The sequence below is a fragment of the Triturus cristatus genome, chromosome 8, assembly GCF_964204655.1.
Source record: "Triturus cristatus chromosome 8, aTriCri1.1, whole genome shotgun sequence".
In the NCBI taxonomy this organism is placed as follows: domain Eukaryota; kingdom Metazoa; phylum Chordata; class Amphibia; order Caudata; family Salamandridae; genus Triturus; species Triturus cristatus.
Window position 1 is genome coordinate 1,103,714,443 of NC_140591.1, and position 23,539 is coordinate 1,103,737,981.

The 23,539-nt window shown below is 49.1% G+C and overlaps 1 protein-coding gene across 4 annotated transcripts in view; it reads left to right on the top strand.

Annotated features, from left to right (window-relative positions):
- The window catches only part of SCML2 (Scm polycomb group protein like 2), a 752,432-nt gene that overhangs the window by 558,520 nt on the left and 170,373 nt on the right, over positions 1-23,539 (top strand). The gene's annotated exons all lie outside the window — the stretch shown is intronic.

Consider the following 23,539-nt stretch of genomic DNA (forward strand, 5'->3'; position numbering starts at 1 on the left):
GTGTTCCTTGATTTAAATGTTGCTGAAATCCATATTAGCAACATGTGATTTCCTTAACCAAATCAGTCGTGAGCTCTGCAGGTAAAGCTGACCTCTTGTAAGAGCTCAGCCAGATGACACGTTCAATGAGATTTGGTGTCCCAGCCAAAGTTTTAGCCGTGGTATAGACTGGGTAAATGATATGTGATTTAAAAGTGCTCCAGCTATAACACAAGGTGTTGCCTGGTTGGCAATTGTAGTGTTTATGCAGTGGCAATAGAGAAAAAGTGTTTAAAGGGCTGTCCATTTTTGTTTTAGCTTTTTCCTGTCTTGGTATAAGTGGTATATAAAGGATCTTCATTAATATCCATAACCATTAGACTATCTCTGTGATCCTGCATGTTACTGGTATGAGCATCTTTTTTTTTATCTTTTAGGAAAATTATGTATATGTTAATCACCAATACATTGGAATGGTTGTGAAAAAGTAAAAAAATACATTGAGCTGCTTTGCTGTTTAAGGGTACTCTGTTCTAAAGAGAACAATTGTTTCCATGGGCAGGCCATCATATATGCAGCTAAAAGCACTGTACTTTAAGGCAACCTAGAGGTACCCTAATCACATCACGCATAACAGTGATAGTTGCTTTTCCCTTTATTTTGATGATCTGATGAAGAACTATAGAACAACTCAAACCTTTAACTTTATTCAATTGTCTCTTTATCAGGAAAAAAGTGGGTTATTGAATAATTTAAACTGAATATCTTACACAGAAATAGATGTTTCATTTAAGTTGCTTTCTAATTCATTTATATTAAAAAATATTAGAATAAAGGAGGTGGACAGAACTACAGGTAATGAAAGAAAATGCAACAATAAGGTGCAAACACCTGCATAATATACTTGTAAAGTAAAACTGCACTAATAGAGAGCTAGTATTACAGAAATAATAGAGCAAGAACTACTCTCATGACAAAAAACATCTTCCTTCTTTAACTCTGCTCTCTTGCTCTCTCGCGGTCATTGTTTCTTTTTTTGATGGAAGAAATATGTACCATGAAGTAAGCAACAAGATTAATCTTTTTTTTCCAAGCTAGAGAATCAGCTGTGGGGAAGCTGTGTTTCCTGCATTGGGTGGCAGCAATCAAACTTGACACATTCTAATTGGTGCGGCCTTTCAGCTTCTGAACATTTGGTTATGTGATATTCTAGAACTAATTGTAGCAGATTTCCAGATTCTGTCTGTTTAAAAAATGTTTGTTTTTTATCGCTTCCACCGCGGTTTGTGCTGTGAATATCCAGAGATTCATTCATCATGAACCTTGGTTTTAGGAGAGTGCAGCATTGCTTTCTTTAAGGTTGCAGTTATTATTATTATGAGTTTGTTTAGTGCCTGAATCACCCCCGAAGGGGTATCTCTGCGCTTGCGGACATATAGGAGAGGCTGGCGCAGCCATGATTCTAAAACAGAGCAGTTTTCAGAGACTTTCTGAACTGACGGGGGTCCGGGCTTTGCCTCAGCGAGGTGGGAAGCTAATTCCAATAGCGGGGAGCAAGATGCGAGAAATCTTTCCCGCCAGTCCTTGACTTCTTGACCCGGGGAACCACCAGAAGAGATTTGGAGCCAAAGCAGAGATCCCTAGACTAAGTGTAGCTATTACATTTCTCCCTGAGGGAAACTGGACCGTTACCATAAACCGCCTTATGGACGATGCAGCAAACCTTAAACCTTATACGTTTCCGCACCGGTAGCCAGTGGAGCTGTTGAAGAAGCGGAAGGGAGGCCGTTCTGTAAGGAGCATTTAGGACTAGTCGCACCGCAGTGTTCTGGACTACCTGTAGACGGTCTAGCGATGACTCGTTAGCCAAGACCAGCCAGGCATTGCAGTAGTCCAGTCTGCTCAGTACCAGAGCCTGAATAAGAGTTTTTCATGTTCAGTCTGGAAGGAAAGGGAAAACTCTTCGCAGCAGACTGAGCACATGGAAGCAGGAGCCGACAGTTTGGGTTACGTGTTCTTTCATGTTCAGGGCCTGTTCTATGCGAACCCCTAGATTTTTTACTACTGACTTTGGCCCAGGGGGAACTGCCCATCTCTCCTGGACACCATTCCGGTGACCACAGCATTGCAGCCTCTCCACAAAACATAATTTCGGTCTTCCCGGCATTTAGTTGTAAAAAATTATTCCGCATCCACTGGGAGATTGCTAGCATGCCGGAGGAGAAAGTAGACTGAGCGGAGAGGGTTGTTTCGTTAAATGAGAAGGTAAACTGGGTGTCATCCGCCTATGATATTGGCGTAAACCCATAAGTTCTCAGGAGATCGGCCAAGGGAGTGACATAGATATTAAACAGCATGGGGCTCAAACATGAGCAGTGAGGCACTCCCTGGTCAGTTCCCTAGTTTTAGATCAAAAAGGTCCCAGGTTGACTGTCTGAGAGCGGTTGGAAAGGAAGCTTGTTATCCATCACAAGGCTATTCCACCAATTCCAGATTCCTCCAGTCTCCTGAGCAGAATCTGGTGTTCGACCGTGTCAAATGCGGCTGAGAGTTCTAACAGCACGAGCAGAGTGGATTGACCCCTATCTAATGTTAACCTGATGTTATCCGTGACAGCCACTAGGTCCGTCTCCGTGCTATGATTGGGTCTATAGCCTGAGGATTCGACATGGTCTAACAGGTGTTTGTTAATATACTTTTCCAAGAGTTTGCTCAGGAGAGGTAGAAGGGAAACTGGATGTAAGTTTGAAAGGTCTTCCATAGAGTCCTTCAATGTGAGATTAAGCAGGGAACAAATGGGAGTTGCAAGTTTTTTAGCCAGGAAAGAGGAGATTTTATGGAATAACATCAAGAGGCGATCCTGACTTCAAAGTGCGTAATAAGACTTCAACTTCCTCACGAGTCGGGGGGGGTGGGGGGCGAGGGGGGTGGGGGGGGGGGAGTTCTCCAGCAATTGCCTCTTCGAGCAGGGAGAAAGATGATATGTCATGTCGACCGACTGTGAACTGTCTGCTGTGGTAATTTTATTATAAATAAGATTAATTTTCTGTATAAAATGTTCTGCAATGGTGTCACATAGGGCTTGAGATGGAACTTCTTCCAAATCACAAGCATTGGGATTGGTAAAAGATTTCAGAATCTCGAATAAAGTTTTAGGGACATTCCCTGCCTGGTTAAGCTGTTGGGCGATGAAAGATTTCCGTGCCATTTTTATGATACTGAGATAGAGATATCTTATATTTCTCTTTATCATCTCTGATGGGTACGTCGCCATCGTCTCTACAAGTTTTTGCAAAGGCGTTTTTCACTTTGTAGCTCGGGTGTGAACCAAGCCTCCTGAACTTGTCTAGGCTTACTGGGTAGGCTTTTTAAAGGCGCAAGCTGATCAATGGCAGAGCTAGCCAAATCATTAAAGCGGGCTAGGCCCTCCTCGACGTTCTCAGGTTCAATGTCCCATGACGATGGAAAGACATCTGAGAAAGCGTCTGGGGTGACTTTATGCCATTGTTTGTAACAGCGCTTGGAGCCTAAGCCAGGTTTCATCTGTCTCCTAGGACCCTGGACTTGGAAATCAATGAGTGCATGGTCAGACCAACTAAGTGGCCGTGGAGCTTCACATGTAATGTGGGACAATTTAGAGAAAATAATGTCCAGTGTATGCCCAGCTTCATGCTTTGGACCATCATTGATTTTAGTTAAGTCTATTACGGCGAGGTCAGCTAGTAAAGACGCTGTCTCTGCATTGTCCAGGCACTCACTGTGTACATTAAAATCTCCTAATAGTATACAATTCTTGGTAGAGATAACATAAGGTGCAATCAGTTCTACAAATTGAAGGGAAAAATCGGCAAAATGACCCGGGGCCCGATAAACTAAAGAACCCTTCCAGCTATAATGAGGAAGTAGATCTATTCGGAAGACTAAAATTTCCATCTTGTCATGACCCCTTTTTCCCAATATGGTGACTTTTGCATTATCATTGTAGACTATGGCTATCCCACCACCCACTTTAGACTGTCTATCTAATCTTTGAATCCTATAGCCCTCTGGGAGTGCCATCGTGATTGAAGGGGTGGAGCTAGGGTTCACCCATGTTTCTGTCAGAAAGCCTAGGTCCGGTTTCTTCGAGGTAAGCAAGTCCCATATCTCCATTGTGTGTTTTGGTAGGGATCTAACATTGCCAAGGAAACCCTTCCAATCCTGACTGGAATTGGTTTGTGCTGGCCCTGTATTCTGTCCTGTATCTTTGTAAGAGGGCATGGCTTTCGTAGCATTGTAGGGTGGACGGAGTAAAAAAGAGCCGTCAGCTTTTGGTCAGATCATATGCTCTGATACCTACACAATTTACATGAAAAGCTGAGTCTCTTCGCCCAGTCGTGGGAGTAAGAATAGCACCGAGGTTGTGAGTTTATCCTTAAATTCAATAATTCCCTGCCAGGGTAGGTTAACTTAGAACTTGGAACTCGGTCCAGCATGAAACTGGCAGGGGTCCTGGCGACGGAAGGACGCGGACAGCCGCAGACGGGCTTGCCTTAGGCGCGCTGCCGGTGCATCCGCTGAGTGTTTCGCTCTGCATACGACTTTATGGAGGTGGCTGCTAACCTAGACCGCCAACCTCCACCCAACCGGAAGTTGCCTAAACTCCCTCCACACAATCGGGAGAATCCTGAAGTTGACCGGGGAGGGCAACACAATAAGGTGAAGAAGTAATGCGGCGAAAAGTGATGACTGTGTGAGTTTTATTAAGGGGTGATATTAAATCATTGAAACCTATTTAATAGTGCAGGTTTGCTTGGTTTTTTACATGTTTTCCCTTTGTCTTGATATTAGATTATTAGACATGCTATAATTTATTCTAAATGTATGTTCGAGGCATATGAGCTGCAGATTATACACTTTTGCATAGATCGCCATCTGGTGTTGGGCCCGGATGTTTGCAGTTTGTTTTTCTTCTTGGACAGTCTTTGGAAGTCACGAGTTTGGTGACTCCTCCTTCGGTCCGTACTGCGCATGGGCTTCGGCTCCATCCTCAGATCGTTTTTTTCCGCCATCGGGCTCGGATGTAATACTTCGTGCTCCGGCTTCGAACCTTTCCAGTTCGACCTTCGACGAAAAATCCTCGTCCATCGAGATTCTTTAGACGGAATCGACTTCTTCATCTCTCTCTTCGGCACTTCCTCGATTCCAGACATCGGCAGCGGCCTTCGGGCCTACCTCGACTCCGGTCTCGGCCGATGGAAAGGACTCCCTTCAAGAAGTGCCCAAAATGTGGGTCTAAATTTCCCCACACTGACCTCCATCAGGTGTGCAACCTCTGCCTCTCTCCCGAACACGAGGCCCGAGACTGCCCCGCCTGCAAGTCTTTTCGATTGAAAAAGACTATTCGGGATCGACGAGCTCGACGCACCATGGCGCACTCATCGACCTCGGCTCCACCTGACATCTTCGGAGAAGACACCGGAGCTTCAGGACCGCTGCACACCGAGCGGGAGGAAGATGTCGTCAGCGCTTCCGAGGCTGACGACTCCGACGAGGAGATCACACCGGCGCAGAGGGTCGTGAGTACTCTATCCCCTCCCCCTCCCGCGCCCATACCGAAAGAGACTCCGGTTACCCCTTCGCCTCCGGGCCTAGGGAAAGCCAAGCATACTGCTTCCATCACCCCACCTTCGGGCCCGGTGAAAAAGCATCACAAGTCTCCTGGCGGCTCGGGCTCGAGCCAGCCTCCTAGTGGCGCCGACAAACATTCTTCGGCGCCGAAGAAAACAAGTTCCGTTCCGAAGCCATCGGTGTCGAAACCTGGCCTCTCGGTGCCGACCAAACACAAATCCCTCGGCACCGACGCTTCCGTGTCGAAGCCTGCCTCGGCGCCGACCAAAAGATCGGACACCCCGAGAAAGCACGGCGCGGATAAACCGACGAAGCCTTCGGTTCCGAAAACATCGGCACCGACGGAGGAATCGGTGCCGGAGGAGCTTTTCACACCGGATCTTCTTCAAAAGACTTTAACTAAGGATCCCAGGACTGGACATTTAACTTTGTCTTCCAAGAAAAGACTTTTGGACAAGCCAACTCCTCCTCCACCACCAAAACGGAAGGACTCTGTCACATCCCCGTTCAGAGTACCCTCCCCACCACCTCCAACTCCTCCTCATCCTCCTCCAGCTCCTCCCCCTCCTCCACCCCCTCCATCTCCGCCCCCACCTTCTCCACCCTTGCCTCATCGGTCTCCAACCCCGTCTCCGGACCCTGATGACCACGGATATCCATTCTATGATCCCACAGATGCCCCACAGGACCCCACTCCCCCGGGAACACCTGAGGATTATCACAATCCCGATGTCCCAGATGTGCCTCAGGATGATCTCTATCCATCCAGGCCGTCTCCACCAGAGGACTCCCTGGGGTTCCACCACCTCTTACAACGGGCGGCACATTACCATGGGGTGGAATTACACAGTGATCCAGTTGAGGAAGACTTCCTACTTGACACATTTGCCATAGCAGATAAATCCACCGCTATATTACCCATGCTTAAAGGGGTGACCAAGCATGCCACAGAGGTTTTCAAAGACCCCGTTAGAGCTAGGGTCTTAAACCCCAGAATAGAAAAGAAGTACAAGGCAGCCCCCACGGATCCTGTCTATATGAAAGGACCTGCGCCCCTAGACTCACTAGAGGTTTCCACAGCTAGCAAGCGCTCCAACTCTGTCATCTGGTGAGGCTCCACCACCTGATAAGGAGTCCAAGCTTTTAGATGCGTCAGGCAAACGCACTGCCTCGCAAGCTGCCAATATGTGGCGCATCGCCAACATGCAGGCGCTGCTAGCAAGGTACGATAGAGCGCACTATGATGAGCTGGAGGCTCTCATGCAGCATCTACCGGAGAAATATAAGAATAAAGCTCATCAGCTAATACAAGAGGGAAAGATCATTACAAACACCTCTATTAAATGTGCACTTGACGCAGCAGACACGGCGTCCAGGGCTATAAACACCAGTGTCCTGCTTCGCCGTCACGCCTGGCTCAGAATTTCAGGCTTTAAACCAGAGGTCCAAGCATCTATCTTAAACCACCCTTTTGACCAACAACACTTATGTGGCCCAAAAGTAGACGAAGCCCTGGAAAAAATGAAGAAGGATACAGACACGGCGAAGTCTATGGGAGCCCTGCAATCACAAACCCCTAGACGCTCCTTTCGCCGTTCCTCCTTTCGAGGCTCTGGCAGAGGTTACTCTTCCGATAACGCCTCCACTTCCTACAAGTCCCCTCCTCAAAATACCTTCTCAAAGGGCTACCAAAGAGGTGGATATCGAGGAAACAATAATAAAGGCAGGGGCAAAACCAACAACGCCCGTTCTGCCACACCGCCCACACAAGGACTTTCCCCCGCTCCCCCCAGACCATTCCACTCCGGTCGGGGGCAGACTACAAGACTTCCTTCAAACCTGGGAGGCCATAACATCAGACAAATGGGTAACCCAAATTATTCGGTCAGGGTACTGTCTCGAACTAACTTATACCCCCCCAAATATTCCACCCAGACACCGTGCGATGTCACAAGAACATACCACACTTCTGAAACAAGAGGTACTCTCCCTCCTGCAAAAACACGCGATAGAGCAGGTACCCGTCAATCAGCAAAATCTAGGGGTCTACTCTCTGTACTTTCTCATACCGAAGAAAGACGAGACCCTACGGCCCATTCTAGACCTCCGGCCTCTAAATGCATACAGCCATTCAGACCATTTTCATATGGTAACTCTTCAGCAAGTTCTCCCACTCCTCCGTCAGGTCGACTTTCTCATTACACTGGACCTGAAAGACGCATACTTTCATATCCCAATACACCCTGCTCACAGAAAGTACCTCCGATTTGTGGTAGACGGCCAACATTATCAGTTCAAGGTTCTCCCCTTCGGGGTCACAACCGCACCACAGGTGTTTACTAAATGCCTGGCAGTAGTGGCAGCACACCTCCGAAGACAAAACATTCACGTCTTCCCCTACCTGGATGACTGGTTCATAAAAGTCTTTACGGTGAATCACCAAAAGTCCCACTTGATACCATCTCACACAAAGCAATACCTCGGTGCCACTATAGACACCTCAAAAGCTATAGCCTATCCCAACTCAGCCAGGATCGCAAGCATGCAAACCCTGCGCCAAAAGTTCCTTCTTCAGCACTCTCTCCCAGCAAGAGTCTTCATGAAACTAATAGGGATGATGGCGTCTTGCATTTTCATAGTGCCTCATGCAAGACTTCACATGCGTCCACTCCAAGAGTGCCTAGCATGCCAGTGGAACCAGGCCCAGGGTCAGCTGACGGATCTGATGTTGGTGGACGGCCGCACTCATCGATCTCTGCAGTGGTGGAACACCACAAACCTTTCCAAAGGGCGACCGTTCCTGGACCCGGTTCCTCAGGTGATTCTAACAACAGACGCATCGCTCTCCGGCTGGGGAGCGCATCTATTACACCTCACAGTGCAAGGTCTATGGACGCCACAACAGAGGTTTTGCAGCGTGAATCTTTCTGGATTCACTATGCTGTGCATTATTCCGCGATCTTGTGGTTGGGTCCGGATTCGTAGTCTTTTGTTTGTTTTTTTGTTTTTTTTTGTTGCCCAGGTGGGCGGCGACGACCCACCATTTGGTGCACCTCCCGTGACGTCGTCGTGCTTCCTGCGGAAGTCCCACCTTTGGGGCGCCATTTTCAGATTCTTTTTTCCGCCGTTGGGTCTGGATCGGGAAGCTCCAGAATTACAATCGAAGGAAGAAGAAAGAAAAGCGAGTTTCGTCGATAAATACTACGAAGATATCACAGGAAAGGAAGAGATTTAATCAGGAGCGCGAAGAAAGGAGGTTCTGCGCCTTTTTCTTCGACCTTGGAGAATGCGCACTCAGAGGCCCTGAGCGCAATGGACAAGACGCCATTCAAGTTCTGCCCAAACTGCCACCACAAGTTCGCGCAGAAGGACCAGCATCCGGTCTGCAACCTCTGCCTACCGGTCGAACACCTAAATAAGGACTGCAACGCCTGCTCAGCCTTCGCGCCGAAGACGCTCCGGGTGAGAGATCGGCAGAGAAGAGCCAACGCCAGCATGGATGGCAAGGGTAAGGCCCCGTCGCTCTACGATCTGGGCCTCTCCACGGACGATGAGGACAACGTCGCCGAGGCAGCCGAAAACTTCACGGTCGTAGAGACCGACAAGAAAAAAGAAGACGAGGTAAGAGAATCGTCGAGCGCAAAACAGAAAATACCTCAAACACGAGGGTGACTCGAGAAAATCAGAGTCAAAGTCCACGAAGGGAGCCCCGGCGCCGAAAACTTCGACGACCAAAGGGGGAACCATGGACAAGAGGCCGAGCGGATCCTTCGAAAAGGACTCCCTGGTGCCGAAAGACGCCGAAAAGCAAGGGTCGTCGAAGACAACCCAGGAAACAGGACGATCGATGCAGAAAGAACGGTCGACGCAAGTTTCGTCGAAAAGACCCGCGGTCGACGCCGAAAGCATCTCCGAGATCGAGAAAAAGAAGAGGGGGCTCGAGGCCGAAATGGAGAACATCCTTCAAAGGAAGAAGGAGTTCGACGCCAAGATGAAGGAATTCAAGATTCCAACGGTTCCACCGACGGACGTCGTCGAGGTCGAGGACGAATTCGACACCGAGGGCCTGACGAGGGATCTCGAAGAGGAAGACGAGACCTATTATGACGGCGAAGCCGAGGAAGAAGACCAGCAGTCGTTCTACGGCTCGGCGCCATCTACCAGCCACGACATCGAATGGCAGGATCTCGACACCGAAAACCCGGAGGAGCCCGTGGACACGTACCCTTCGAGGCCTTCGCCACCCGACGACATCGGGGTGTACAATATGGTGGTCAGGAGTGCAGCGACAGCCTTCGGCGTCAAACTCGACGAAGAGAAGCCGAAAGCCGATTTTCTCCTCAAGACCCTGCTCCCCATCCAGACGAGGAGCCAATTCCTCCCCATGCTACAAAGTGTGATGAATCAGGGGAGAGAAGCCTTCAAGGAACCAGCGACCTGCCGTTCGATCACGCCCACGACTGAGAAGAAGTATAAGCACTCTTCCCTGGACCCCCCTTACATCAAAGGTAGCGTCACCGCCGACTCCATCATAGCTTCCACGGCCAGGAGAAGGGCCAACGTACCAGCAACTTCGGGCCCACCACCTGATAAAAAGAGAGCAGGAGGATAGACCTCACAGGAAGAAAAGTCGAGAGGAACGCCGCAATGCACTGGCGCATGGCGAATTCCAATGCACTCCTCAATAGACACCAGTACCAGCACTGGGACGAGATGGGGGAGCTAGTAAAGCACCTCCCCAAAGAATACCGCCAGAGAGCCTCGCACCTGGTAGACGAAGGCAAAAACATCGCCAACTCCTGTATAAAGACGGCGTTGGACGGGGCAGAGACTTCAGCAAGACTCATGGCCATAGGGGTCACCGAGAGAAGGCATGCATGGCTAAGAATCTCGGGATTCAAACCGGAGGTGCAGAACAACATCCTTAGCACCCCCTTCAACGGAGAAACACTGTTCGGAGCAACAGTAGACGAGAAACTCACCCAGCTGAAAAAAGAAAACGAAACGGCGAGGTCCATGGGGGCCCTACAGCTGAGGGGAATGAGGCGAGGCAATCCCTCGAGGAGACCCTACGGTAGGGGAGGAAGCCAGCAGGGGGCGTCGCACCAGACGTTCCAGCAGGGTCAGCAGGGTGAAAGTCACGGACAAGGTCAACAGAAGCAAAACTGGCAGTACCAACCTCGGGGCCAGTCCTTTCGCGGGAGAGGGAACGGACGTGGCCAGAGGAGGAGAGGGGGTGACCAGCCCTCATCAAAGTGACTCAGCACGCAAGAGGATGCCTACCCTCGACATGCCCCCAAGGGTGAGGCGCAAAACAGTAACATCGGGGGGGAGAGAAGAATCAAAAGCCTACGAGCATACAACACCAGTAGGCGGAAGACTGAGGTTCTACCTTCAGGAGTGGCGGCGTATAACCACAGACAAGTGGATACTGAACGTCATGCAGTACGGATACTGCGTAGATTTGGAGAAAAAACCTCCAAACAGGAAACCAAAGGGAAGGCAGAGATCGGCTCAAGAACTGGCCCTACTCAGAGAAGAAACACGGAAACTTCTAAAAAAGAGAGCCATAGAGGCAGTGCCGTTCAGAGAACGCAACAAGGGAGTCTACTCAAACTACTTCGTGGTCCCGAAAGTAGACGGAAACCTCAGACCCATCCTGGACCTGCGGTACCTAAACAAGTTCATCAGAACGCAAAGGTTCAAAATGACTTCGCTGCAGGAGGTTCTGCCCCAAATAAGAGACGGGGACTTCATGGTCACCGTGGACCTCAAGGATGCCTACCTGCACATCCCAATAAACAGAAGACACAAGGGCCTTCTAAGGTTCAACATCGACCAGGAACACTACCAGTTCACAACCCTGGCCTTCGGATTAAAATCGGCGCCAAGGGTTTTTACAAAATGCCTGTCGGCGGTCGCGGCCCACCTACGAAGGCAGGGGATACACGTCTACCCCTACTTAGACGACTGGCTGGTCAAGGCAAACTCACGCGAGAAGTGCGAGAGGCACGCAAAACGCGTAACAGACACTCTCACGAATCTGGGGTTCTCGATTCACTGGGGGAAGTCATCGCTGGAACCGGAGCAGGTGAAGATTTTCCTGGGGGCAAAAATCAACTCCCTGAAAAGTACAGTGGTGCCCAGCGACATGAGGACAGATGCCCTGCTGAAGGAGACGCGGCTCTACCAGAAGGGGCGAGCTCTGACAGTGAGGTCAGTGAGCAAGATGATGGGGATGATGGCGTCGTGTATCCAGCTGGTGCCGAATGTACGCCTGCACATGAGACCATTCCAGGAATGGCTACAACAGCAATGGTCACAAGCAAACGGAAGTTGGGAGGATCTAGTGGTTGTTACGCACGCAGTGCAGGAGGAGATAACTTGGTGGAACAGAGACAACATGACAGCAGGGAGAAGCCTGACACCACCAAACCCAACAATGACCATTACCACGGACGCATCGCAAAAGGGATGGGGAGCGCACATGGACAACCTCAGAGTGAGGGGTCTGTGGGCTCCAGCAGATGCGGTTCGCTATAACAATTACCTCGAGTTGAAAACAATCCTGCTAGCCCTGAAGGCATTCCAGAGGCACCTGTACAACCAGAGGGTGTTGGTTCAAACAGACAACACCACGGCAATGTTCTACATCAACAAACAGGGGGGGACACAGTCGTTCCCTCTCTCCTCTCTGGCTCAGGAGATTTGGAGATGGGCCATACCTCTCAGGATAGATCTACTGGCAATTCACCTACCGGGGAAGGACAATGTGGAGGCAGACTGGCTAAGCAGGCAGACCTCGACATCGCACGAGTGGGAGCTCAATGGCCAGGAAACGGAGAAGCTTTTCCGGAGATGGGGAACTCCCACAATAGACCTATTTGCAACACGCCAAAATGCAAAATGCCAAAGCTTCGCGTCCAGGCAACCAGATCAGCAATCCCAGGGAAATGCCCTATGGATAAGCTGGTCGAGGACATTTGCCTACGCCTTTCCACCGATACCCCTGTTGCACAGAGTGCTCGACAAGTGCAGAACCAGCAACATGACTCTGATCCTAGTGGCTCCGCAGTGGGCAAGGCAGACATGGTTCTCACAAATTCAAGAAATGGCACAAGGCAATCCATACAGGTTCGAGAGGAGTAAGGACCTGCTCTCAATGCAAAACGGAGAGGTCCTGCATCCAGAGCCAGAGACCCTCAACCTGGCGGCATGGCTCCTGAAGACCTAGAGTTCGCACACCTAAGATTGCCTCCGAGCACTATGCGAGTGCTACGGGAGGCAAGGAAACCAACTACACGAAAATGCTACAGCGCAAAATGGAAGAGATTCACTGTGTGGTGCAGGAAGAAGGGCCTGCAAAACAGAATGACAAGAGACTCAACAATACTGAGGTACCTCACACACCTTCTAAAGAGTAACCTCTGCTCGAGCTCCCTAAGGGTACACCTAGCGGCGATCGTTGCATACACCAGAGGTGAAAAGGGTGGAAGTTTCTTCACTTCGCAGGTGGTGAAGAGATTCATGGAAGGAGCCAAAAGAATGGCCCCTCCGAAAAGGTTGCCGCCGCCGGCATGGAATCTAAACATGGTTCTGACGGAGCTCATGAAGGCACCGTTTGAACCCATTCACAAGGCCACACTGCAAATGTTGACGATGCAAACGGCCTTTCTAGTGGCCATCACCTCACTACGCAGAGTGAGCGAGCTTCAAGCACTAACACTACAGGAACCCTACATTCAGATTCACAAGGACAGGGTAGTCCTGAGGACGGACCCACACTTCATGCCCAAGGTGGTGTCGGCGTTCCACATGAATCAGAGTATTCAGATACCAAGTTTCTTCCAAAACCCGACTTCAAACGCAGAAAAGGTCCTGCACACCCTCGACGCAAGAAGAGCGGTGATGCACTACATTGAGAGAACCAAGGATCTCAGGAAGTCGAAGCAGCTGTTTGTGTCCTTTGCTACTAGCTTCATGGGTAGGCCTGTGACTAAGCGCACCATCGCTAGATGGATTGCCCTCACTATTCAATTCTGCCACAAACAGGCTGGACAGGAGCTAGCGGAGGGGCCTCAGGCTCACTCCACAAGGAAGATGGGGGCCACCATTGCCTTCCTGGCGAACACGCCCATCCAGGACATATGTCTCGCGGCAACTTGGGCATCTGTGCACACGTTCACGAAACACTACTGCGTGGACATTCAGATGAACAAGGAAGCACAGGTTGGACAGAAGGTGCTTCAACACATTTTCAACGACCAACGCTCATCTACCACCCAGCCGCCACAAAATTAGGAAAACCGCTACAAAGTCTATGCACAGCATAGTGAATCCAGAAAGATTCACGCTGCAAAACGAATAGTTTCTTACCTGTCGGTGTAGTTTTGCAGCTTGAAGATCTTTCTGGATTCACTAGCGAACCCACCCACCTCCGCTAGGAAGATGAGGCTGGAGGAAGAGGGGGTAAAATGGAAAAGATCAAAGGGAATGAAAACGTACAGAAAAATGGACAAGAAGGATTAATCGATCGTCTAGGGTTAAAAAAAAAAAAAAAGGAAAGGAAAAAAGAACCCGAAGATGGCGCCCCAAAGGTGGGACTTCCGCAGGAAGCACGACGACGTCACGGGAGGTGCACCAAATGGTGGGTCGTCGCCGCCCACCTGGGCTACAAAAAAAAATAAAAAAACAAAGAAAAGACTACGAATCTGGACCCAACCACAAGATCGCGGAATAATGCACAGCATAGTGAATCCAGAAAGATCTTCAAGCTGCAAAACTACACCGACAGGTAAGAAACTATTCGTTACTCCACATCAACCATCTGGAGCTATTGGCGATCTTTCTAGCCCTGAAATCGTTTCAGAAACAAATTTCAGCCAAAGCAGTCATAATTCGCACAGACAATATGACTGCAATGTATTATATTCAAAAACAGGGGGGGGGGGGACACTCTCCCCAGCTCTCCCGCTTAGCACAGAGCATATGGAGATGGGCAATTCCACAAAAAATCTTTCTCCTGGCACAACACGTCCCAGGCATACAAAACACCATGGCAGATCTGCTCAGCAGACAAACGCAGCAAATGCACGAATGGGAACTGCATCCACAAGTTCTTCACCCATTCTTCCACAAGTGGGGGCATCCTCAGATAGACCTCTTCGCCACCCACGAAAACAAAAAATGCCCAAGCCTCGCCGCCAGATACCCACACCCATTGTCCAAAGGCAATGCGATATGGATGAACTGGTTAGGCAAATTTGCATACGCCTTTCCACCTCTCCCGCTAATTCCATTAGTGGTAAGGAAGCTACAACAGCACTCCCTCAGACTCATTCTGGTAGCTCCAACATGGGCCAGGCAGCCGTGGTACACCACACTACTACAGCTATCGGTGGTACCACATCAAAAACTGCACCTGTCCCCATGCCTCCTAACCCAGAACCATGGAGAAATCAGGCACCCGGACCCAGCTCAGCTCAACCTTGCGATCTGGCTCCTGAAATCTTAGAATTTGGATACCTTAATCTTCCCCCTGATTGCATGAACATTATCAAGGAAGCCAGACGTCCTACCACTCGAGCATGCTATGCCGCAAAGTGGAAGAGATTTGTTGTTTACTGCCGTAACAATACAATCAACCCTTTAGATGCATCCATACAGCAAATCATATGCTATCTGCTCCATCTTCAAAGGTGTAACCTGGCATATTCATCCATACGTCTACACCTAGCAGCAATTGCTGCTTACCTACAAAACAGACAGCATTTATCACTGTTCAGAGTGCCTGCTATTAAAGCCTTTATGGAAGGCCTTAAACGAGTAATTCCACCCAGGGCACCACCTTCCCCTGTATGGAATCTAAACGTAGTTCTTACAAGGCTAATGGGTCCGCCTTTCGAACCAATGCATAAATGTGAGCTACAGTTCCTCACTTGGAAAACAGCTTTCCTCGTAGCTATCACTTCCCTTAGAAGGGTTAGTGAGATACAAGAGTTCACTATACAAGAACCCTTTTTACAGATACATCACAGCAAGGTGATACTTCGCACAAATCCAAAATTTCTGCCCAAGGGAATTTCCCCCTTCCATCTTAATCAATCGGTGGAATTACCGTTTTTTTTCTCGCAACCTCAATCTGTTGCGGAAAGGGCTCTACATACACTTGATGTTAAAAGGGCTTTACTGTACTACATACAAAGAACGCAACCTTTCAGAAAGACTAAACAATTGTTTGTCTCCTTCTCTCCACCGCATAAAGGCAACCCCATCTCTAAATCGGGGATAGCTAGGTGGATTGTAAAGTGCATACAAATTTGCTATCACAAAGCAAAAAGAACATTATCTGTTCCACCTAAAGCCCACTCTACAAGAAAGATAGGGGCTTCTATGGCTTTTCTAGGGAACATACCCTTAGATGACATCTGCAAAGCAGCCACATGGTCAACACCGCACACCTTCACAAAACATTACTGTGTAGACGTGCACTCCAAACAACAAGCTAGTGTGGGCCAGGCTGTACTAAAGACACTATTTCAAACCACTGCAACGGATACCGGTGCTCGCCGCTAGGGCTGGGTACTGCTATATAATCTATGCAAAAGTATATAATCTGCAGCTCATATGCCTCGAACGGAATATGCTACTTACCAGTATGCATCTGTTCTTGGCATGTAGAGCTGCAGATCTATACACGCCCACCCGCCTCCCCGGCTACCTGTATCCGTTCCAGTCTATCTTATTTAGATACAACACACATGGGTTTCTTACTATTATCACTACGCTCCATCTTTTCCCTGCTGGCGAAAAACAATCTGAGGATGGAGCCAAAGCCCATGCGCAGTACGGACCGAAGGAGTCACCGAACTCGTGACTTCCAAAGACTGTCCAAGAAGAAAAACAAACTGCAAACATCCGGGCCCAACACCAGATGGCGATCTATGCAAAAGTGTATAGATCTGCAGCTCTACATGCCAAGAACAGATGCATACTGGTAAGTAGCATATTCCTTTTATTTTACTATTTTAGTTCCAACCCATCATTCTCTAGACACCTCAATTAATGTTTCTGCACTTCTCCAACATGGAAAGCACTACATTGTATTGTCAGCAAGTTGTCTATAATCCAACCAAGGATAAATCAGAATCTGATCTGAATTCCCAGCATTGCGTTGTGTGAATCTGCTTCAGCGTAGTAGTCTTGGTATTGTTTTCGATCGTGATCTCCACACTCGATGCGACTCATCGTTCCAAGTCTTCGATTCCCGTCGTCGACCAGGGCCTTCAGGCCTACCCAAGCTTCGGTCCTGGCTGATGGAAAGGACTCCCTTCAAAAAGTGTCCTCGATGTGGGTCCAAATTTCCCCACACTGATCTCAATCAGGTATGCAACCTCTGCCTCTCCCCTGAACACGAGGCTCGAGACTGTCCGACGTGCAAATCCTTCCGGTCCAAGAAAACCATTCTAGACCAAAGGGCGAGAAGAACCATGGCACACTCGTCGACAGCGATCCCAGATGACATCTTCGGAGAAAGCGTCGACGCTCCAGAAGGACAGCACACTGAAGAGGGCCTCGTCAGCGCCTCCGAGGCCGACGACTCAGATGTCGAGGACATCACTCTGGCACAGAGGGTTGTACCAACATCCACCCACACCCTCCACGGCATCCAAAAAGGCTTCGGTCATGCCTTGGCCCTCTGCACGACCAAGGACATCGCTTCCCACACCTCGCCTTCGGGCCCGGTGCAGAAGCCTATCAAGCCTTCCGGCGGCTTGGGCTCGAGCCAGCCTACCGTCGGTGAAGAGAAACACTCCTCCGCACCGGCACCGAAAAAGAAAATGGCCTCTTCCGCACCGAGCTCCACACCGAAGCACTCGGCGCCAAAAACAAGCACAAGTTCCTCAGTACCGACACCGTCCCCGGAGCCGAGCAAAAAACACAAAGCCATCGACACCCACACCTCGGAGCGGAAAGTCATCTCGGAGCCGAGTAAACAACCAGCTATTCCGAAGCCGCACAGTTCAAAACAACAAACTGATGCAGACTCCAAGACTAAAAGACCTACGGCCCCGAAGCTTTCGGCGCCGACAGATCGGCCACTCACTGAAGAACTGTTTAGGCCTGATCCATTACAAAAAACACTGGTCAAGGACCCCAAGACTGGACATTTGATGCTCAGCATCAAAAAGAGACCGCTGGAGAAGCCTGCCCCAGCTCCACCTCCAAAGAGGAAAGACTTTGCTACCTCCCCTTTGAGAATACCTTCACCCCCTCCTCCACCTCCTCCTTCTCCTCCACCACCTCGTCATTCTCCCACACCCTCTCTGGATGATGACGATGATGATGTCTATGATGACACAGGGGACGAGCCCCATGACTAACCCACAGGGCACCCCACTCCTACAGGCTCCCCAGACCCATGGGACGACTATAATATTCCAGACATCGCTAATGTCCCGCAGGATGATCTCTACCCTTCGAGACCATCCCCTCCGGAAGACACAATGGGGTTTAATCAACTACTCTAGAGGGCTGCACACTACCACGGTGTGGATCTCCATACTGACCCCGTGGAGGAGGACTTCCTCCTAGATACCTTTGACACAACACACAGGGCCACTCCCATCCTGCCCATGCTCAAAGCCGTTATCAAGCACGCGCCAGAGGTCTTTAAAGACCCGGTCAGGGCCAGGGTCCTCAACCCTTGCATCGACAAGAAATGTAAGGCCGCCCCTACAGACCCCACCTACATCAGAGGGCCAGCACCACTAGACTCCCTAGTAGTGTCCACTGCAAGAAAGCGTGCAAACTCCCAGGCATCAGGCGAAGCACCACAACCTGATAAGGAGTCCAAACTCTTGGACGCATCGGGCAAGCGCACTGCATCTCAGGCTGCCAACATATGACGCATCGCAAACACACAAGCGCTTTTGGCAAGATACGACAGGGCACATTATGATGAACTAGAAGCCATAATGCAACACCTCCCTGACAAATACAAAAATAGAGCCAATAAGCTAATCCAGGAGGGTAAAACCATCACCAACACCTCCATTTGCTGTGCCCTAGATGCAGCTGACACTGCCTCTAGGGCAATTAACACCAGCGTCCTCCTCCGTCGGCATGCCTGGCTACGAATTTCAGGTTTCAAGTCAGAGGTGCAAGCTTCCATTCTCAACCACTCCTTTGACCAAGAACATCTGTTCGGCCCAAAAGTTGAAGAGGCCCTAGAAAAAATGAAGAAAGACACAGATACGGCCAAGTCTATGGGAGCCTTACAATCGCACCCCCTCAGGCGCTCTTTTCGCCGCTCTTCCTTTCGAAGCACCTCCAGAGGCTACTCCTCTGACACCGCTTCTACTCTCTATAAAGCCCCTACCCAATCCACCTTCACAAGGGGTTACCAAAGAGGTGGCTACAGGGGCAACAATAATAAAGGCAGAGGCAAGACAAACACCTCCCGCTCTGCCTCCACCCCTACCCAATGACTTCCCTCCACTCCCCCCAGACCATCCCACTCCGGTCGGGGGCAGACTCCACAATTTCCTTCCTGTCTGGACTACCATCACCTCAGACAAATGGGTAACGCAAATAATTCGGTCAGGCTACTGCCTCGAACTAACATCTGCCCCCCCAAACATTCCACCCAAACAACGCCCAATGTCACAGGAACATTTGTCACTTCTAAAGAAGGAGGTAATCTCCCTCCTACAGAGGAGTGCGATCGAACTAGTTCCTACCCACCAACAAAATATGGGAGTTTACTCCCTATATTTTCTCATACCAAAAAGGGACGACACTCTAAGGCCGATCCTGGACCTCAGATCCCTAAATCACTATATACACTCAGACCATTTCCACATGGTCACACTCCAGCAGGTACTTCCCCTGCTCTCCCAAAATGACTTCCTTGCCACCCTAGACTTCAAAGACGCCTATTTCCACATTCCTGTTCACAAGGCTCACAGGAAGTTTCTCAGCTTTGTAGTGGACGGTCAACACTATCAGTTCAACGTGCTCCCATTCGGATGTCACCACAGCACCAAGGGTATTTACCAAGTGCCTAGCGGTAGTGGCAGCACACCTGCGAAGACAACACATTCACGTCTTCCCATACCTAGACGACTGGCTCATAAAAGCCAGCTCATACAACCAGTGCGTACAACACACTCACGCCACTATCCAACTACTTCACGAACTGGGCTTCACAGTAAACCATGCAAAGTCCCATCTGCAACCGTCCCATGTAAAACAATACCTCGGTGCCACCATAGACACCTCAAAAACGCTAGCCTATCCCAGTCCTGCCAGGATAGCAAGCATTCAGGCTCTATGCGCCAAATTTCAACCAGAACACACTCTTCCAGCTCGAGTGTACATGCAACTTATAGGAATGATGGCGTCTTGCATACTCGTAGTACCTCACGCAAGACTCCAGATGCGTCCTCTCCAAGAGTGCTTAGCACGCCAATGGAACCAGGCCCAGGGTCAATTGACAGATCTGGTGTTGGTAGACGGTCGTGCCCATCCCTCTCTGCAGTGGTGGATCACCAAAAACGTTTCCAAAGGGCGACCGTTCCTGGACCCGATTCCTCAGATGGTACTGACAGCGGACGCACCGCTCTCCAGCTGGGGAGCTCACCTACTACATTACACCATGCAGGGCAGGTGGACACCTCAACAAAAGTTACTCCACATCAACCATCTAGAGTTGCTAGCCATATTCTTAGCCCTAAAGGCCTTTCAAACACATGTCTCAGGCAAGGCCGTCCTAGTCCGCACGGACAACATGACAGCCATGTACTATATACAAAAACCAGGCGGCACACACTCTCCGCAGCTCTCTCAGCTAGCACAGAGCATATGGAGATGGGCCATACCCCAAAACATCTTTCTCCTAGCCCAACATGTCCCAGGAGTCGAAAACACTATGGCCGATCTGCTGAGCAGACAAACACAACAGATCCACGAGTGGGAACTCCATCCACAAGTTCTTCACCCCTACTTTCAAATGTGGGGGCATCCACAGATAGACCACCCACGAAAACGCCACATGCCCAGACTTCGCCGCCAGGTATCCACACCCATTGTCCAAAGGCAATGCGATATGGATGAACTGGTCAGGCAGATTTGCGTACGCCTTTCCGCCTCTCCCACTCATTCCACTAGTGGTGCGCAAACTACAGCAACACTCCCTCACTCTCATCCTAGTAGCTCCAACTTGGGCCAGACAACTGTGGTACACCACACTGCTGGAACTATCTGTAGTACCGCATCAAAAATTACACCTCTCTCCACGCCTCTTAACCCAGAACCATGGAGAGATCAGGCACCCGGACCCAGCTCAGCTCAACCTTGCGATCTGGCTCCTGAAATCTTAGAATTCGGTTACCTAAATCTTCCCCCTGATTGTATGAACATCATTAAAGAAGCTAGACGACCTACCACTAGAGCTTGCTACGCAGCCAAGTGGAAACGTTTTGTGATCTATTGACACAACAATAACTTCAATCCCCTAGATATGTCCATTCAACACCTCATAGGCTATTTACTACACCTGCAAAGATGCAATCTAGCCTACACGTCTATTAGACTGCACCTTGCAGCCATAGCAGCTTATCTACAAAACAGGCCACATCTATCTCTCTTTAGCGTACCTTCCTTAAAAGCCTTCATGGAAGGCCTCAAAAGAATAATCCCCCCAAGAGTGCCACCCTCACCGGTGTGGAACCTAAACATCGTTCTCACCAGACTAATGGGGCTTCCCTTTGAACCTCTACACAAATGTGAACTTCAATTCCTAACATGGAAAACTGCTTTTCTTGTAGCCATCACTTCTCTCAGAAGGGTCAGCGAGATACAAGCACTCACCATTCAAGAATCTTTTCTGCAAATGCACCATAACAAAGTGGTTCTCCGTACTAATCTGAAATTCCTCACTAAAGTCATATCTCCTTTTCACCTAAACCAATCTGTGGAACTACCCGTAGTCTTCTCGCAACCACAAACCATTGCAGAAAGAGCTCTCCACACATTAGATGTCAAACGAGCCTTACTCTACTACATCGAGAGAACACAACCCTTTCGTAAGACAAAACAACTGTTCGTTTCCTTCTCACCACCACATAAAGGCAACCCCATCTCCAAATCTGGGATAGCTAGGTGGATTGTCAAATGCATTCAGATTTGCTACCACAAGGCAAAACGGACGCTATCTGTTCCCCCTAAAGCCCACTCTACACTCAAGATAGGGGCTTCCATGGCATTCTTAGGGAACATCCCCCCTAGATGATATCTGCAAAGCAGCTAAATGGTCAACACCGCACACTTTCACTAAACACTATTGTGTAGATGTGCAAACTAAGCAACAAGCTAGTGTGGGATAGGCTGTACTCAAAACATTGTTTCAAACCACTGCAACAGATACTGGTGGTCACCGCTAAGGATGGGTACTGCTATATAATCTATGCACAGTGTGTAATCTGCAGCTCATATGCCTTGAACGGCAAATGCTACTTACCAGTATGCATCTGTTCTTGGCATGTAGAGCTGCAGATCTACACACGCCCACCCGCCTCCCCGGCTACCGTTATCTGTTCCAGTTTATCTTATTTAGATACAGCACACATGGGCATCTTCACTGTTTATTACTACGCTCCATCATTTCCCTGCTGGCGCAAACAATCTGAGGGTGGAGCCGAAGCCCATGCGCAATACGATCCAAGAGAGGAGTCACATACCTCATGACTTCCAAAGACTTTCCAAGACGAAAAACAACTGCAAACATCCGGGCCCAACACCAGATGGCGATCTATGCACAGTGTGTAGATCTGCAGCTGTACATGCCAAGAACAGATGCATACTGATAAGTAGCATTTGCCTTTTATGCATTTCTTAATTTTCCTATTTATACAAACCTTTTCAAGTATTTCTTTTGTATTCTCTCTGAACTATTCAGCATGCCCAGCTATGTATTTCTCGATCAGCAAAAATTTATAATTCTATTCTTCATTCTATAGGTCTGTAATATTCAGCTCAGAAAATGTTTAGGATCCTGTGGATGGCCAGTAAATCTATATCCGGATTTAACTGTGCCCCCATGCTATCGAAGGCCTCCAAGGAATGGTAGACAAAATGCTAGACACAGATGCCACTCACAGTGCTGCTTAAAGAAGTTGGCAGCACAGAAAATGTGTGTAGCAAGAGAAAGTTCAGTTGAACTTTAAGGATTTCCCTAGGCAGAGCATCTCAGTATGGCTCAGAGATTTGCCCAGATAGAGGAGATAGTCAACTAGTCTGATGCTTTTGCGATACCTGATAAAGACTATGGTCGTATACAGGATAATGATTCGGAGGCTGATAACCTCCTTTCCCACTATAATACTAATTCTGGCTTGTATCTGAATTTATAAAATGTAACTGACCTCGAGCCATCGGTGTAAGCCGATATCCCATACTCTTGTAAGACCCTGCTTCAGAGGAAGTTTCCTGACTTATGGTTAGGATTCCCAAAAAACTGCTGAAATCCTGGAATTAGCTTTGCTCTCTGCAGAGGGAAAGTCTTACATTTTGACTCAGATTTTGCTACCCTCCTCACCGGTGAAGCCCTTTCTCCTATTAATCAGGCCCTATTTGATCCTGACATGACTTCATTGGAAAAAACCTTTTTCAGGCCTTGTAGTATACAGTCCCCAGACAGGTTACCCGATGCCATAGCGCAGTTCATAGTGACACCCACTTTTTGTCCTCTCGAGTGTCACAAGAAGTCGCAGGAATTGTCTAAACATTGAGCTTGAAGTAAAACCCAGACGCTTTTTCCACTGTTCCCACCTGATGGAGAGTCAAATAAACTTTACAGTAAGCTTAATGTCTAGCCTTGTGGCAGCCTGGCCCTCCTCTGTGCTATAGCCACCTACAGCCTTTGCCTACATACCCATGTCTTGTGGGC